The sequence below is a fragment of the Rhea pennata genome, chromosome 7 (genome assembly GCF_028389875.1).
Source record: "Rhea pennata isolate bPtePen1 chromosome 7, bPtePen1.pri, whole genome shotgun sequence".
NCBI classification, from domain to species: Eukaryota; Metazoa; Chordata; class Aves; order Rheiformes; family Rheidae; genus Rhea; species Rhea pennata.
This window is the reverse complement of record NC_084669.1, coordinates 39779362-39796362: the sequence shown is the minus strand read 5'-3', so window position 1 is coordinate 39796362 and position 17001 is coordinate 39779362. Positions and strand designations below refer to the sequence as shown.

Sequence of the window (17001 nt, the reverse complement as noted above, 5' to 3'; positions counted from 1 at the left end):
AAGTAGTAATGAGTTATATAACTAAGACTGTTCAGTCTAATTCAGACTTAGCTAGTGTGCTTTTATAATCATGGAAAATCCTTGAAATGACTGCACACAGTATGGCTGCTTTGCAAAGTTTGGAGAGCATCCCACAAGGCAGACACTTCTCATCTGTTTCTGGCAGGTGGCAGTAAAACAAATGTATGTTTCATTTATTAAACATATTTCATATACAAAAAGAATGTTTGCATAGAGTATCTCAAGAATTGCTACTAGCATTTGGGTTTAATCAAGTTAGTTAGAAACTAAAAAAGCTTCCTAATTCTGTTACCAGCACACATTGCGATCGTGATCTAGTTAACATCATCTGTGAAATGGTGGTAACAATCTACCCATTTTTGCAACAACCTAAAAAGCGCAATGACTCACTGTTACAGCATAAGGAAGTGTTTTCATAATCAGATTTATTACCACATTCACTTTGCTGAAGCATGTTCAGATGTTTAGGATACTTCTATTTCTAATCTTCCTTGTTCAGTCAAGATTGATTGTTTCCTGTCTGTTGTTAATAATAGTAAGTTATGTTAGTACCTGTTGGGCAATGCATTCCAAAACTTATCCATCACTCTTAACATCTAACCACCATTATCATGCTAGAAAATAGCCGTAAGATCAGATGTGCCTTTCTGCTCTTACACCATAAATATGCAATTTAATATTATAAGCTGCCATGAAGGAGTGTCATGGAATCATAGCAGTACTAGTAGATGGGACCTCTGGAGGTGTCTACTCCAACTCTCACTCAAAGCAGGACTGTTGCTAAGTCAGGGCCATGGTTGTTTGTCTAAGCTGAGTGTTTAAAAAAACTAGGATGGAGATTGCCTAACTCTCTGGAGACTTTTCTCAAGGCTGCAGCCCTATCCAGGTGAAATATTTCCTCATCTCTAATTTGGACTTCCCAAGGCACGGCTTGTGGACATTGCCTCTTTTTATGTTGTCTGACTCTACTGTTTAGAATCATAAAATAATCTGTATTGGAAGGGAGCACGGGACATGATCTGATCCAACCCCCCATTCAAGGTAGAGATAGAGGTGAAGTTAGATCCAGCTATGAAGTTTGATCACATTGCTTATGGCCCTATGCTATTCTGGTTTGAATATCTCCAAAGATTGAGATTCCAGAACCAATCTGATTCCCTTTTCCAGTGTTTGACCAACTTCATTGTAAAAAAAAGGTTCATAATAGTTAATCAAAATTTCCCTTGTTTAAACTCTGTCTGTTGCCTCTCATCTTTTATTTGTATACATTCAAGAAGAGTATAGCCATATCTGCAACGTTTTTGGCAGTGGAAGATGCAATTGGATCCGCCTTCACCTTCTTTTCTCCCAGCTGAACGAGCCCAGCTCCTGCAGCTTCTCCCTGTGTGCCCTGTGCTCCAGCTCCCGTCATCTCAGTGGCCTCTCTGTACAGTGTGTCAATGTCTGTGTTGTACTGGATAGTCTCAAACTGAATATAGCATCTAGTTGTAGACTCACAGGTACTGAATAGGGAGTACTGAGGTTATCACTTCCCTGGACATACTGGTGATGCTTTGTCTAGTGCCACCCAGTATGCAGTCAGTTTGCATCACTGCCGCAAGGGCACACTGCTCATTTATGGTGTGCTTCTCATCCCCCACAATCTCCAGACCCTTGCCTGCAGAGCTGCTTGCTATCCTGTTGACCTCAGCATACACTTTTGCATGGGGCTGTCCCTTCTCAGGTGTAGGACCTTATATTTTCCTTTGTTGAACTTCATGGTGATTGACTTCATCATCTTCATAATTGCCCTTAAAATTTAGTTGCAAGCTGCTCTTAGATCCCTTGTTCCATCAGCCTCCCCTTGGCCTGATCCAACAAGCCCAGATACCTTCACCTCTCCTTTTATTTGTGTTCTCCAGATCCTGACAAGCCTGCTAGCTCTTCGCTTGCTTGTCTCCAGTTCTCCACATCTTTCTTGAACTTGGAGAATAGGTGGCAAAATTGGATACAGCACTGCAGTTGCAGCTCTGTGAGTGCCAAGTGTTGCGCGGGGGGGGGGGGGAGGGGGATAATAAGTAATGGAGATCTCCTGGATATACTCCTCATGATGTAGCTCAGGATGTGGATTGCCACCTTTGTACTGCTAGCTGATATTCAAGGTGGCATCGACCATAATGATCTTTTCAGACCGATCTGTTGCTCAGCTGTTCAACTGATGCATGGAGTTATCCTGTCTCAGTTGCAGGAGTTTACATTCCTTCTTGCTGAAACTCATGAGATTCCTGTTGGCCCAGTCATCAAGGTTTTTGTAGTCCCTCTGGGCTGAAACACTACTGTATTTTGTTAGGCACTCCCTCTAGTTTAGTGTCATTCTCAAATTCTCTGAGAGTATACAGTGTATCATCTTCCAGGCCATTGATGAACAGTATTTTTCCCACTATCAATCCATTGAATATTCAACTCATTACTGACTGCCAGGTGGACTTAGAACCATTGATCACTCCCCTTTGAGTCCAGCCATCCAGCCAAATGAGCCCCTCTTCATTGTGGCTACCATTGAAAAGCTAATGTCTTATATTTCATTCAAACAGCTCTGGGGCCTGAGTTCTAGTGTTTCGAGCTATTACAGTGCAGTCATAGGTCAGATGATAACAGGAAATCACCCTGGTCTCACAATTTTCACAAGAGTATTTTATCTGCTCTGTTCCTAAGAAATGCTGGGCCACACAAAATGACCATCCTGAGTCAGCCCATAGGGAGTCATATGAGAATTTGTCCTGAATTCCCTGTTGAACAAGGAATAAGTGTGAGGCAGATGTGCTGTTTGCCACATGTTTAAATACCCTGTCCTTCATTTCCAGCCCAGGTTAGCAGTAGCTGATTGTACTAGGCTTTCTGTTTACAGACAATAGAACTGGCATGGAAAGAACCCTATAGGAATTGGTACAGACTCATTACCAGCTGGGGATGGCATTAGTTATTTCAGGGTCCAGGTGCAGATAGAGAAACCAACTGGATGCAGAAGGTTCCACATCACTTTAGGTGTCTCCAGTGTAAACATCTCAATCCAAGCTCAACACACAAGACACCTTCTACAATCAGTAGGGAGAAACTAGCACTTTATGACATGATTCATCTAAGCAAATTCAAAGATCCTCTTCAGGGTGTAATGCATTCCACCTGGAAGTGCTGATTTCTTTCCATTCACTGAGCGAACAGGTGGATTGCTGGGAATCCACCCTATTTGCTCACATAGTTCATAGCTGTTTTGGTGATCGCACTGTGTCTCTGTCAAGGCGTAACAGTGCAATTTAAATCAGCTCTATATATGCCTTTCTTTGTACCAAAGCCACCTGGATATCAATGGTGCTTCAGGTGCCTCTGGAAATACTACCAATTTATGCTTGGAGCAAAAGCTGCGGAGATTTAATAAACTTTCCACTGTTAAAGCCCAGTTTTGTCATTTATCCTAAGAATTTAACCTGGTGATCTGAAAAGAGGGAAGATAAAAGAAGAGAATGGCTGGAGTGGCCAAAACAAAGATGCATCTATTCTGATGTGTCTCCTCCAACAGGGGCCAATAGTGAGTATATAAAAAAAAGTGTAAGGACAGCCAAATACAGAGTGATTTTTTCTCTGGCATTCTTTCCCTGCTACTGACAATGCGCAGCTGGAGATTTTCCTGAATCTAGGATGATCTCACCATCATTATGTTTAATAGTACTTGATGATTAATAGCACCTACTGGTATTGTCCATCACAGCCACCTGATATCTAGCTGTGCAGAAGCAGAGGACATAGTCCAAGGGGGAAATTCACCTATCCTCTCCTTACTTGACTGCTTGTATGTGTTCAGAGTGCCAGCTTTGAGAGCAGTGAATGTGACTGACTGATCAGGGAGAACAGGGAAGTTAGTCATGTGCATGATCAGCACTGACACCGAAGAATGTCTTGTTATAACTCCCTCCTGTGGGAAATGAATATCTCCAGACAGATGCTTCAGAAGATGGATTTCCATTCAGTTTCTCAATCACTTTGCCAGAGATTATTTGGTGAAATCCAACCTACAATATATCAAAAGAATGATTGTATTTTTGAATATTTTTTCATCTTAACTCTGAGTTCTATATAGACCACATATTGTCAGATAGCTAAATACAATGTCTTTGTTGTCTTCAAAGGCAATTTAACCAAACGGGAAGCATATTATTTTGGGCCTATTGTTAACCAATACCTAGAGATTATCAAAACATCAGTGTTGACATATATTTTTCTGACTGAAATTTCCCTCGTATCACAGGAGTGATCTCTTTATGTGTGATTTTTTTTCTTGAAAAACAAATTGCATACCTTCAGAGGGTAGAACAAGCTGGGGGCCATCAAATGAAGATGATTTGTTGCACATAAGCCCGCTTCATGAAATACAAGCAGCCAACCGGCCATCTTGACTGTGCTGTCTTTCCTGGTGAGCTTGCATTTTGCAGGCTTGAACTTTGTTCCAGGAAAAGTAGTGCTAGGCTGAGAGAGAAGTACGTGTTAACAAGGAGAAATACTTCTGGCTTTGAGTGTCCCTGCTGAGCACAGGAGGATTGGAAAGCATGCCTGTATCCTGTTTTGTAACAATATACTGAAATACAATGTTATAAAAAGCTAAAGAAGAAGCAAGAAACTCACCTAGTGATATTCTTTTCTTCAAACACAAACACATTCCTTCTAATAATAGGTAGAACCACACATGCACACACAGACACACACACACACACACACACACACACACTGAACGACATGGGCAAGGGGGACTTACTGTGAAATTTACTCACATACAGACTACAGCAGCCAAAACATTGGATTATAAAGTTCCTTTACATTTGTTTTAACATATATAAAAACGCTTTGCATTTTTTCTCTCTGCATGCTTCTTACCGACCTCTGGAACATTTCAATGAGAAGTACAGCACAGCACCCCACTGTCCCTTATTCACTGTTGCTGATCTTGTAACACCATGATCCACTCACTCACATCATTGCCTTGTTTTTCCATTCTTCATCCTTTATTGATCTTGATTCATCTGAGGAAGATGATGATGGCAAAGAGAATGTAAGTGGTCAGAAAGAGGCCACAGGAACACTCAGACTAAGATCTGTATTGGGCATTCAGTCTCATGTGTGAAGCAGCTGAGATCTTTCAGAATTTTCTTTTCCTTCTTAAAAAGCTGACACCTTTTCCAGCTGGTGCCTGACTGGTTCTGCTTCCCTTCTGTATGCCATACACACTGTCCCTGTCTATTCATTTAAGTGCCTGCATGCACCCCTCCCTCCATTATATTAATCTTAAGAGGAAAAATTGCTTTACTGCCCATCAGCTATAGCTGTAGTGCTTTTCAGGAATGCATAGTGGAGGGTGGTTGCAGTTCTGTAGGCAAAGCAAAAGCAACTAAGAAATTGGAGGCAAACAAAAATATGATTTTTTTGGTGTTTCTGCACCTTACTTTGATGTGTCCACAGTAAATACAGGTTTATCCAACCCTAGTTCCCATCTCAGATGGTAACCATTTAGTAAAGAGCACTGAACTGTACTAATCCATTGAAAATAATTTCAACCTTCTGCTAACAGGCTCTTTGTTAAACACTGTTAAACAAAAAATAGCTACATCTATATAACATCTACTTAAAGGCAAAGGTATTTTTAACTGTTAGAGTCTAGCCTTCATTATGAAAGTCCAAACTTTTTTGTTTATTTGTTTCTATGAGACTTGGTAATCCTTCCTTTGACTCATTTAGTAAGGTAGAGATGGAAAACTTCTTTTGTTCCAGTTTCACATTTTATCAGTGAAATACCTGAAACAGACTCATTGTTATAATCACAACAGGATCACAGAACCACAGAATCACAGAATTGGTAAGGCTGGAAGGGAACCTTACCCATCCAGAGTCCAGGTCTCTGGAGATCGTCTAGTCCAAACTCCCTGCTCAAGCAGGTTACATAGAGCAGGTTAGACAGGATTACATCCACGCGGGCCTTGAATATCTCCGGAGAAGGAGACTGCACAACCTCCCTGGGCAGCCTGTTCCAGTGCTCTGTCACTCTCACAGTGAAGACATTCCTCCTCATATTCAGGCGGAACTTCCTGTGCTTCAGTTTTTGCCCATTGCCTCTAGTCCTTTCGTGTGGGACAATAGAAAAGAGTTTAGCCCCATCCTCTTGACACCCTCCCTTCAAGCACTTACAGACATTGATAAGATCCACCCTCAGTCTTCTCTTCTCAAGGATAAAGACGCCCAGCTCTTGCAGCCATTCCTCATAGGGCGGAGGCTCCAGCCCTCTGATCATCTTTGTAGCCCTACGCTGAACTCTCTCCCGTAGCTCCATGTCTCTCTTGGACTGGGGAGCCCAGAACTGGACGCAGTACTCGAGATGTGACCTCACGAGGGCTGAGTAGAGGGGCAGGATCACCTCCCTCGACCTGTTGGCAACACTCTTCCTAATGCACCCCATGAGACCATTGGCCTTCCTGGCCACAAGGGCACATTGCTTGTTGTCCACCAGCACTCCCAGGTCCTTCTCTGCAGAGCTGCTTTCCAGCAGCTCAGCCCCCAGCCTGTACTGGTTCATGGGGTTATTTTTCCCTAGCTGCAGGACTCTGCACTTGCCTTGTTGAACCTCCTCAGGTTCCTCTCCTCCCGACTCTCCAGCCTGTCTAGGTCTCTCTGAATGGCAGCACAGCCCTCAGGTGTATCAGCCACTCCTCCCAGCTTGGTATCATCAGCAAACTTGCTGAGGAGTCACTCTGTCCCTTCATCCAGGTCATTGATGAAGAAGTTGAACAGGGTGAGACTCAGTACTGAGCCCTGGGGAACTCCACTAGCCACTAGCCACAGGATCAGTTCATTGTCAGAGCTAGTGAGTTGCAAATGGCTGGGCAGACAGGAAGGTCAGTAATTATCCAGAAATACAAGCCTTTGCTTGCTTGCGGAACAGTATGCTTCCCTAAGGAAAGCTCTTACCTTGCAGTGTTGTGATGAGGCCTCTGAGTCCATGCTTATTGCGTGGCACTTGCAAACTAATAATGCCTCTTTTTTTCTAGGAGATACGGCAGTTTACTCTATCATGTGGTTTTCTCCTTCATTCCTTTATGTAGTCTGCCCAAGTATTTCCTGTTTTTTCAAATAGTTCTGCCTTTGCAAAGTCCTGGCAGGGAATTTGAACAGGAGAGCGGCTGGGAAGGGGGCCTTCAGACTAGCTCACTCCCTTTCTGTGAAAGATAATTGCCCTTTATGTTGACTCCAGAATCCCTTATGTTGACTTTTGTTAGTGTTAGAGGACTCAAGACACAAAGAAAAGGGGCAGAGCAGTCCCATGACATTTACAATGTAATGTTGTTCATTAAGTAAGTCAGAATCTCTGCATTCAACATAACGCTCATCAGCATGTCCTCTGGACATATCTAGTGGAGAGCAAGCCTTGTGACCCAGCCACCTTTCTGGCTATCCGAGTATGTGAGACATGACTTCATCCACTGAAATAAACACACTCTGAATAACTTGAATCTGGATTTCTCATATAACCAGTGGCCACAGGCACTTTTCTGAGTTTGGGTTCTGGTAATACTACCAGAAGAATATAGTCTTCTGTCATGGAATAGCCGTCACTGTAGTGGACAGGAGATAGTGAGCCTAATTGATGCAAGGCTGAGTGTATCAGGAAAGGGATGGGGCACTGGCATCCAGAAAATTCCTTCTCATGCCTTCCCTAGCAGGACTTCAGGGCAACGCAAATTGCATAGGATAGCCTTTGCAGGGCAGGACTGTGTCTGTGTTTCAGAAATTGCTGCAGTTTTGAATGCTACCATTAGTTGGCTTCAGAATGACACAGACTAGTTCTTTACTGATGACTACAGATGACATCTGATTTCTTCACAATTTATGTAGAAAAATCAACAATAAAGCCGTTTCTCTGATACTGCCATTACCAAGGTAATCTGGAGCATGATAAGCCCTTACAAGGCCTCAGAGAAGCAAAATTTTTTCCATCAGCTGAGGATTTCAGCTGCTGTTTATAAAATTTGTCTCCATCAGCAGAGGTAATGCACTTGACTGTTACATAACAGAAGAACCTACAAGAAGTGTACGTAGAATTCCCTGTGTGGTATATATGAATATTAAATATTTTTGTGATTGGCTGCCTTAAACACTCCATCAATATTTATAACTGGTTGGAGGGACAGTGGGAATTCTTCAGCATAAATTATTCCAAACCTCATTTTTGTAATACTGCAGTCTTTGCATCTCTTTGCATTCTGGAGAACTAAAGATAGATGACATAAAAATGGAACCAGTTGCCTTCTCTTGTTTAAGCATTGTGAGGTTATATAATTTAAAAGAAAGATTCATTTTACAGGATTTCAGGATCAGTGTAATTCCTAAGTATCCCTTTTATTTTTAAAACAAAGATTCCTTTATCTTCTCAGTACCAAAATAAGAATTTTTAGAAAGATGTAAGAGTTACAAGGTTATCTAAGTCTTCTTCTCAATATATGGCCAGTTTCTTCATAATCTCCCATCTACTCTTCTTGCATTGTATGAAACTATTCAGAAACTGTCTATAAGGCTGAAGAAATGCTGAATTTCTGAATATAAAAGATTTAGTACTATTCCATATATGGACACTACCAAACAGTGATAAATTACAACATTTTTTATTCCAGGGAGAGTAAGAGACCTTACAAACCACAAGAACTTTTAAGTCTAACTTGGGAAGCTCTCTAATCCTTTTGTAAAATAGCAGTGTAACGTTTTGAAAGCAGATCTCCATCTCTCTTGTTCATTTCTAGGCATGAGGAAGGCACTGTTCTTTTTTCATTCTAGATACAGTTTTATTAAGTCTGTATGTTGACTTCTTTTCCAGCAGGGAGAATCAGTCTGCTGAGCCTTTTCAAGGAGCAGGGATACAGCATGTCTGGAAGAGTCAAGCTTCTTTACTGCTGTCTGCATCAATCCAACAATATTTCAGTGCACTTTATTTGCAGTCTAGCTTTTATGGTTTATTTGACATGGCAATGACAAAGTCCTTTCCCTTTCCCTCATATTACCCGGATTCAGAATGGATTTGCAAAACACATTTCCCCATTGAGAATAAAAATCCTCAGGGTCAGGAAGCAACTAAACCTTGTTCTTTTATTGGTATCTTACTCCAGGTTTTGTGTCACTGGGCAAGAACATGAGAAAAAATTCGACACAGTTCAAGGAAGAGAACGCTCTTATGGAAGATGTGTCTTTCATGAATATACAGATTTCATCTGTAGACTGGTTTGTAATTTGAGATCTGTAGATGCCTTAGGAAGGAGAAACATGTTACTCATTCCAACACTGGAGGAGTTCCAGCACTGAACCCTGAAACAGTAGCAATATGATCTCAATTTTAAGTTAGCCCTGCTTTGAGCAGGAGGTCAGACCTGAGGCCTTCAGAGGTCCCTCCCTATCTAAAACCTATGATTCTGAGGCAGACAATGTTCTGGTAGTTATTAATATTCTAGTGATTAACATACTAATAAATTAACTGGAAAGTGGGTCCAACCAAGCCCCGATGGCTAAAATAGGCCTTTTCTTACGCTTTGTCTGTGTTCACTGTTCAGAATATTTTAAGGTCAGCTCAGCTGAACCAGTCAAAATTTTCAGTCCTCTTTGTGGGTTTTTATGTGGAAGCAACTACTGAGCCTACATGCTGATCTGTGGGTCTTGGCTCTTATTTTTATGTCTTTATCAAAGTAGATCTTGTTCTCCTGCAAGTCAGTGGGAATACAGGCTTTGCAGAGCCTGTAAGCCATAGGACATATCCAGGAAATGTAGAATACAGCACATGCTCCCTCACACGTCTCCACAAATGTGCTTCAATCCTAAACCAGCCCAGCCACTTCTAAGCATGAAGCTAATGGCCCTTTCTGAATACTCTGTCTTTGGCGCCTCTGTGCATAGTGAGAGCAATTATGTCAGTTGTGGTATAGGGCGTTTCAGTTCAAAGCTTTTTAGCTTAGGAACTGCACGATATGCTCCCAGATGGCCTTCAAACATAATTTTCTATCTGAGAATATTATTGTTTGGATGAATCCAAATGGCTTCTGCTTTCTTCTGGAGACGCTAGAAGTTACAGCTGCTTCTCCCCTTCTTTACCAAGACACCACTGCTGGCATCAGTGGCAGTGCAGAAGGGTTAAAAGGATCTTTCTCATGTTACCTTCCACCATTAAAATAGCCACAGAAGTACTGTTATCCATCCTCTTTTTGAAGCCTTGAAATCTGTGCTATCCACTGATTCCTTCCCTTCTACAGTTATTTATTAATATGTTATATTCATAGGACACAATAGATACAGATACTGACCATTTGCCAGATGAATCCTACAATTTACAGGCTCTGATGTTGTTCTCTCTACTAAAGAAACATGCAGTTTCAGTCGTCTGAGAAGGCCAGGGATCACAGCTAGCTGCCCATTTAAATCTCTAAAATCTTTTCTTTTGAATTTAGGGATATTACACCCTCAACCTGGCCCAAAATTACCAGAGAGAAGTAGCCTTTGCATTTTGCAAGAGAGAAAATACTTGTGGATAGATAGTCTTTCTCTGAGAGTTTCTGTGGTTTTGTTTTACTGAGGTGATTATTATTTTTTTTCCCCCAGAAAAATTCTGACCTGTCTGTGCCCTTCCTTCCCTGAGACTGATGGTAAGGAGGGCATGGCCACCACAGGAGATGACTTTACATCCTCAATATCATATAAGAGTTTCCTAGGGGAAAACAATGTCTCTGTGAGTGGACTTGGCACCACAGACAGTTCATTTTGTCACCATTCTGCAGAACACAGTGAATGGGGAGATAGTCCTGCAAGTCTTTTTGTACTGTTGTAATAGTAACAACTAAGCTTTTCACACGAGCAGCTTTGCTGAGAAGCTTCAGCCAAGATACCACGTTATTCCATCTTTGAGATTATTCTGCATTAAATATGTTACTCAAATACAGAAGAGATCTTTCTGACTTCAGATGTTCTTGAGCTACAAACCATTGGTTTACAATGCTGTGTGTGTATATGTATGAGGGGTGATACTGGACTCATCCTTCTGCTTTGCTCGTCTCTGAAGCATCTTTTATAAGTCTCATTCTTTTTCTGGAAGAGCCTCTTAGCAAGCTTAATCCTGTATAAATTCTTTCCGTCAGCAGTCTTCCCTTCTTTTTCTCTACATACCATGTATAATTTCTCCAGCTGTGAATTAATGATGACTGTCAAGACAGTCTTTAAATGTTCAGAAGCTGATAGCCTTCCTTTCCTGCTCAAAAATCAAACACATCCCCTCATCCAGCTGTCATCCTGTTGTGGGGGATCGTCATCAATTGTGAGGGAACCTCCAGTTCCCCCAGGGATTTCAGTATGGGGAGACTTTGCTAGTCCTTAATTAACTCATTGTTGTAACTGGCTAAAATGTTCTGTATGGTGACCTTCCAATTTCTTTCAGACTTTCTCTCCTTAATACTCCTTCCAGAAGTCTGATGTGTCGTCTACCTGTAATAATTTGTACTCACACTGCTAAGTGTTGAGGTCTTCCTTGTCTCTTCAGTGACTCATACAATCACAGCCAGGCTCAGGTTGGTGGCACCCCTGGAGATCCCAACTTGCAGCAGGCTGAATGTCACAGTCGCAACGTGTTGCTTAGGTTTGTGTCCAGGCAAGCCTGGGCAATCCCTGAGTCTGGAATTTCCTTCACCACTCTGGGCACTGACCCAGGGGTGTGCCATGCTCATGAGGAAGGATTGTTTCCTTATGTCCAGTTGAGATTTATCTTGTTGTTATTGTGCACATTGACTCTTGTCCTTTTTTCTGTGCATTTCTAAGAACAATCTGGGTCTGTGCTATTTAAAACTCTCTCTTTAGTAGATGGAAGATGGAGTTAAATCCTCACTTTTCAATTCTCCTCTTACTTTTTTTTAATCTCTTTTATTTTCAATTTCTTCCTTTTCATTTTCCATGGATGTGGTTTCGGACTTGCTCAGAGGGATACACACTCCTAATCAGACTGATAGTGCAGCTGGACTTTTTTTACAAGCACTTCAGGGTCTCCCATAAGGTATTTGTGGACAAGACTTAACTGTAGGGGATTGGTAGGTCTTTATATTTTTACCGCGAGCCAAAATCTAAGAATTGTTCATCATCTCCACTGCTCTCCTCAGCCCTGCAAGCTATTCAGAACCACTTCAGGTTGATACCAGTGGTAGCCAAGACTTGGTGGTGGCCAAGACATTGCCAGAATGGTGACCTTGTTAAATCTGGGTTCTACACCAGAGCTTGATACTGCCCTCTTTCCCGTGACTACCAACCAGCAGCTCCGGAATCCACAGGCTGTGTACAACCCCATCAGCTACTGCTGGGCTGGGTAAGCAATTACTGCTGCTTACCATTCTCCAGCTTTACTGCTGGAGACTGGACATTTGGCTGGATGAGGTAGTATTCTAAAGATCACACAGTTCTTTTCTGTTTACATGGAAGTAAAATGAATCTTGGACAGAATGTATTTAACTTCATGTTCTTCCATTTACATCCATTATTTGTCTGTGTCAGTCTTGTGCAATACAATAAAGCAAAAGAAATTAACACTAAAACAAAGAAAACTAGCACTAAAGCAAAAGAAACTGGTAGTTTTAGAATTCCATCTTCCATAACCCATAGGGGACAGGAGACTCTGGATTTATGGTGCAAATTGAGCCCACCAAACAGGCACAGCCACATGAGACGTTACCAGCAAGCTGTTAGGTCCTACAATTCCCTTCCTGATGGCTGTCTTACCAGAATCTCTGCAAAAATCTACTTTCCTCCTAGTATTAGTTAACAGAGCCAGACTGGAGCAGATGAGGGGTAGGCACACATTCCATTCAGCTGACTTTGCTACTGTGGTGGCATAGCATGCACTGGAAGGATAAAAGACAGCCAGGCACAAGCTTGGTGCTCTTAGGATCCCTCAGCAACTGCAGATGCTAAGAACTCTGCCAGCATTGGCAGAGTGGCTGCTCACTAATTAAGTAGGTATAAGCTACAACCAACTCTGCAGTCTCATTCTGGCTCTGATCTACCCAGCATCCTATGCCTTCCACCACATCAACTGATCAGATTAATTGCCATGCAGCTGGGATGAGAGGGAGGAGGAGAACTGGGAGCAGATGGAAGTTTTTATGTTGCTTCCATTTGCCTTCACATCATTACCCCTCAGATTGCAGAGAGTTCCCTGGCCTGCTACATTGTTATCTGTTAGCACAGCCTTAGACTTGCCACAAATAAAGAAAATTAAAATCTCACAAGAAACCCTGCCAGTAGCCCTGTTTTTTAAATGAGCTGTTGCTGCCTGATACAAACACATTGGGAAGAAAAAGCCAGTTTTACTCCTGTGACAACAGAACAGTCATTCATACCCAGTGCAAAAGCTGTAAGGTATCAAGGCTTAGATTCCCCCTTTGCTTTCAGGGGAAAAACTATTTTAAACTCTTCTGTTAGTATTTTTGTAGAAGAAAGAAAAGGGCTTGAGGCTAAACTTGATCCTTGCAGTCCACATATTTCAGTACTGGAAGACTGTGACTCAGTGGCCTCTGGAAACTCTCCAAGCTATGAGTAGTTTGAAGGAGGAATTAAAAACTCAACGAACTGCCTGTTTTCCTGAAACTTGTTTTGTACATGCTATGGAAGAGATGAGAGGTTTGAAAGAAGCAGACCCTGTCCAAGAATCATTGGCTATAACAAGTCACAGCAAGCAATGAATATTTATTTTATTAAAGTGCTTAGACATCTTTTAATGAGCCTTTTTACCAAGTAAACGTGCAAGAAATTGCCAAAAAGCCATGTACACTATAGTAAATCCCAAGGTACCTAAGGGGCTTCGCTACTCAGCCTTCTATCCATGACCATCTCCACATAGAGAAGTCAGACTTGAAATACTGTTTTTTCCCCACTGAAATGGGAACCAGAGACTGAATAGTGTTCCTAGTGTTTTTCTAGCACTGAAAACAAGTATGTCTGGCATATGAAATCAGGCTTGGGGTTAGTAGAGAGGAATCCTAACATGGTGAATCTAACCCTGTCTGTTTGAGACCCAGACCCAGTCCAAGGTGTCCTGTTCATCAGAGCTCAGGGAAGAAGGTGCCTTCTTTGGCTGAATCCCTGCTTCTAGACAAGGGTAGTCCTTGCTCCCATCTCGAATACATGTCAGGTGGACACCTTGGACCTGTCATCCCCGGTGAGGCTTACTTTCAGGCCCAAGATACAGGTGGCATCAGAGAGCAACATCAGCACTTCAAACAGTAGTAGGAAGAAATTCAAAGCTTCTGGACCCTTTAGGAAATACCCCAGGGAAAGAGCTCTTAATACTGCTAGAAAACAGAGCTTGCCAGCCCCTCTGAGGGAGTTAAGTAAGTGATCTTTTATTCTTAGAAATGCCTCAGAGGGAAGACAAGAACTTTCAAAAAAGGCAGCACCATGACAGCCATTGACTATCCATGCATTCCTGATCACAGTCAGGAAATATGTCCCCACCCTTTTTGCCACATTTTCCCAGTTCCTGACAGTAAGAGTTGGCTGAACTGGCCCAACAAGGAAAGAGACGAGTGAAAGAATCCTTGCAACTGAAATTAAAGCCATCACTTTCATCCCTGTTGCAAGTGCGAAGATTTGTTCCTGTTGAGCCTCTGAAGTGATCAGTCTAGGACAGAAAACTTATCAGAGAAAAAAGATTTAATTGCCTTTTGGAATTTGAAATTCATCTTCTCATGGAGTTGTCCAGCTGGAGGAGTCCTGTACTTCTTCACCAATGCAATAGAGGGAAAGATTTCTATCAAGCTTGTAACGTAATGGCCAGAACTGTTCAGAAAAGATTCAGCTAGTTCTTGGGGTTTTTTGATTTTTTGGTCAGAAAAAGTTCATTTGTTGGAACTAAAATATTTTTCTAGGAATGTGCTAGTTCAAACAATCGTTTTGTCAAAAAAGGTTTTCCATTTCCAAAGGAGGGAATTTATAGTTAATGGAACAAGAGGGAATCATTTAATTCAGCTACTGGCCTGGCGAGTTCAGGCACTCAGCTGAAATACAGCAGAACCCAGGTCATGTCCTTGCTCCAGCAAATGCATCCTGCTCTTTCAAAGTTGAACATCCACAACAGGAAAGACCCACACAAGCATGTGCTGGATCCTCATAGTGACTTGGCACAGGGAAATTAATGAACCTGAAAATCCCAAATTCTAGGCAAATTTTGTGACCCCTGGTTATTGGCTGTCCTGGTCCTCATGCCTTTGTTTTATTTTTGTTTTATTTCATTGCTGGAGAGATTTAAAAGATCTTAATTTTGTTCCAATAGAGACTATAACTATACAATTGTAGAATAATTCAGGCTGGAGGCACCCTAGGAGTCTCCAGTCCGACCCCAGCTCAGAGCAGGGCCAGCATCACAGCTACAGCAGATTCCTCAGGGTTGTGTCTATGCAAGTCTGGGCAATCCTCAAGGATGGAGATCTCTCATTGCTTGTGCTCTGTCCCAGGGATGCACTACTTGCATGGGGAAGGGATTCCCTGGGTTGCAGCTTGTGCCCATTGCCTCTTATCCTTCACTCTGAGAAGAGTCTGGCTTCATCTACACAGTTTTCTTAAATGTTAAAGAGTTTCTCGTACTGAGGGAAGCCACACTGCTCCATCCAGCTGTAGCCATGGCTACTGTCACATTCCTCCTCTGTCCACAGTGCTGGAGATTGTCTGTATGCCATTGGGACTTGTAAAGGAGATGATACACAGAAAGGGAAGATAAAGGGACCGTAGTAAGAAAGACAAAGGCTGAAGGGTGACAACCAACATGAAGCTGAACTGTTTCCAAGTCAGCTGGGGTTACAATATGTGAAATGCCTTCAGTTCATCTTCTTGTACTGCAACTTAGTTTATTTTTAAGGGGCAAATTCTGTTCTGACTTGTGTTCACTTGTACGTATTTTGCCCCATGACACAATTTACATAAAAGGTTAATATTCCCCAAAATTTGTTTGTAGACAAACATACATTCATTTCCTGCAAGTTGCTAGAGCTGGAAAACTAAAGTTGAACCTGCTTACACAGTGCAAGAAGAAGTACTGAATTATCAAGCTAACCTACCTTTGCTTCTGCTTCCCTTCTCTCCATAAAAGTGAAGTATTGGTTTTATTCTAGCATTTCAAGCATGTAAATGCTGTTGGGTGGCAAATACGTGACCAATCAAAATTATGGTGTGAGCACATGATTGTCACGGTAAAGTAACACTCTTCTTTTTTTTGTCCTTTACTGCAATGATAATTTTTATCTTGTGGTCATCTCATGTTCAGGTCTCTCATATTTCTGCATTACAGAAATTGTTCCGCTAAGGGTGCCTGAGATAACGCGACAACTCTGTATTTCATTTGCTTCACTGTTGTTCATGAAAGATTGTTTCTTCCATGTCCCTAAATCTACAAACATCTATGATGAATATGTATGAGAAACTTTCTGTGAACACCTTGATTGTGTTGAGTGGCAGAAGAGTTCCATGCTTCCCGCTGGGCACTGCAGCACATGCAGCTCATGATGGTGCTATTTGCACCCAGTGTAACATCTTGGTCTCTGGGTGCTAATCAGTCCCACAGCAACTTTCCTCTGTGCAGCCAGAGCATCTAGCCACAGCCAGTCATTTCCCTTTCTCTCATTTCCTAATGACCTTTCAACATCACTGTCCTCACTTGCTAACTGCAGTTGTCCCCTGATCCCCACTCCCGTGAGCTGCTGCAGACTAAGCCTGGGAAGGAAAGGCAGAAGGAAGAAATGGAGCCAGAGGAGAGCACATAACAACAGCATAAGGAGGGAGCACTGTATCTAGGAATGAGAGTGGTATGTTGTAAGAAAGTGAAAGAGGTGGGGAGGAAATCACAACTGTAAGGCTTTCAACATGTGTTTTAAATGCACAGGGGAGGATGAATATAAATTG

At 42.1% G+C, this 17001-nt stretch overlaps 1 protein-coding gene across 5 annotated transcripts in view; it reads left to right on the top strand.

Moving 5' to 3' along the window:
• The window catches only part of RNLS (renalase, FAD dependent amine oxidase), an 85968-nt gene that overhangs the window by 61494 nt on the left and 7473 nt on the right, over positions 1 to 17001 (top strand). The window lies entirely within an intron of this gene.